At 75.6% G+C, this 1,601-nt stretch overlaps 1 protein-coding gene across 3 annotated transcripts in view; it reads left to right on the top strand.

Annotated features, from left to right (window-relative positions):
- Positions 1-360: 360 nt before the first annotated feature.
- The window catches only part of HIVEP1 (HIVEP zinc finger 1), a 121,973-nt gene continuing 120,732 nt past the window's right edge, over positions 361-1,601 (top strand). For 2 of the 3 annotated variants that reach the window (XM_057370446.1, XM_057370443.1), the window contains exon 1: positions 361-428. The gene's annotated coding sequence lies outside the window, so the exon portion shown is untranslated. Of the gene's footprint in view, positions 429-968; positions 1,034-1,601 lie in introns of those variants that run through there. The other variant, XM_057370444.1, reaches the window with a different exon arrangement.

A 1,601-nucleotide genomic window follows, 5' to 3' on the forward strand; every position in this document is an offset into this window, starting at 1 on the left:
GGGGAAGGAAAAGAGAAACGACAAATCATCCTCCTCAGCGCCCAAAGTCCGGCCCGAGCCGTCTCGCCTTCTGGAGGGCGGCCCAGCACTCCCTTGCCCGCCAAGGGGGGAGAAGGGAGGGCAGCCCTTGATCCCGGCACGGAGCGCGCACACACAGACAGACACACAGATAGACACACACAGATACACGTGTGGGCTGTGCACACACACCCCCACAGCCGATGCAGGAAACCAGCCGCGGTGACACAGCCCCCACCGGCAAAACACGCGTCCCGGGCCAAAAAAGGGGCGCCGCGGCCGAGAACACGACGCGCCTCCTCCTCGTATTTCCTCCCCCGCCCACTTCCAGCGGCGGAGGGGCTCGCTGCCGCCGCCGGCTGCCGCCCGGGATGGAAAGTTGTAGCCGCGGCGGGATGCGCGGCACGGCGGTGAGTTTCCCCGGCGGCGCCGGGGCGCGGCGGGCCGGGCGGGCGGGGGCGCGGGGAAGCCCGTCCGGGCGGGCGGCGGGGAGGAACCTCCGGGATCTCCGCGTCAGCCCCGTCTCTCTGCGTGTCCGTCCGTGTGTGTGTGTGCGTGTGTGCGCGCCCGGCCGTGCCGGTGCCCCGGGGGCCGGGCCCTGCCAGGGGGTATCGCGACGCGCACCGCGCAGCGCCCCGAGCGGCGGCGGCGGCGGCTTCTTCGGCCGTCGGGGGAGAGGCGCTGCCTCGTGCCGTGCCCGAGCAGGGACCCCCCTTGAGGAGACCCCCGGGAGCCGCGGCAGCGAAGGGCCCCCCTCCCTCGGGACAGAAGCAGGGGCCGGGGCGGTGGCGGCCGGCGGGGTTCCGCCGGTGMGGAGGAGAAGGAGGGGAAAGAAGAGGAGTAGGAGGTGGCGGGGCAGCAGCGGCCCCCCCGGCGCGCCGGCCGTACCTCCCCCACCGGGCCGCGAGGAAACCCCCTCGGTGACCCCTCCCCCGACCCGGGGAGGGGGCGGGACCGGGAGACCCGGTGACGTCACTGCTCCGGCCGCGCTTCCTGCAATAGAAAGTGAGAGAAGGTAAAACACCCCCCGCCCCCCCGCGCTCCCCCCGCCGGTGACCGGGGCGCCGGGGGGAGGGGCGGGGCGGGCCCGGCGGGGAGCGCGTCTCTCCCTGAGGGGACCCCGGCGGATGCGCCGAGCCCGCCCGTCCTCTCTCCCTCCCTTCCCCGCCGGGCCCGCCCCGCCTCTCCCGCCTGGCAGGGGAGGCTCCCACTCCCCCGCCCCCCGTTCCCCCGCATTGTGTGTCCCCCCCGTTCACCGCCCCACGGCCGAGGGGCAGGGCCGCGATGGGGGCTCCCGAGTGGGACGTGGGGGATGGGGCTCCCGGAGGAGGGGTCTGCTGCCGCGGGGGGCGGGCGCGGCCGGGGCCGGGGGGCTGCGGAGGGGGGCCGTGCCGGGGGGCGGTGCCTTGGCCAGCCCGGGGGGACGGGTGCATGGAGGAGGGGTGGGTGCCGGTGCCGGGCTCCGTGTGTGCGTATGCGTGTGTGTGCGGGCGCGGTGGCGGCTGTGGCGGCGGCGCTGGGTCATGTTTGTGTTTGAGGTTGTCAAGTGAAGGAGGCTCCCGGCCCCCCCGCTCCCCCCGCTC

Source organism: Malurus melanocephalus, unplaced genomic scaffold (assembly GCF_030028575.1).
Source record: "Malurus melanocephalus ecotype Western Australia unplaced genomic scaffold, MMel_1.1 scaffold_126, whole genome shotgun sequence".
Classification (NCBI taxonomy): Eukaryota; Metazoa; Chordata; class Aves; order Passeriformes; family Maluridae; genus Malurus; species Malurus melanocephalus.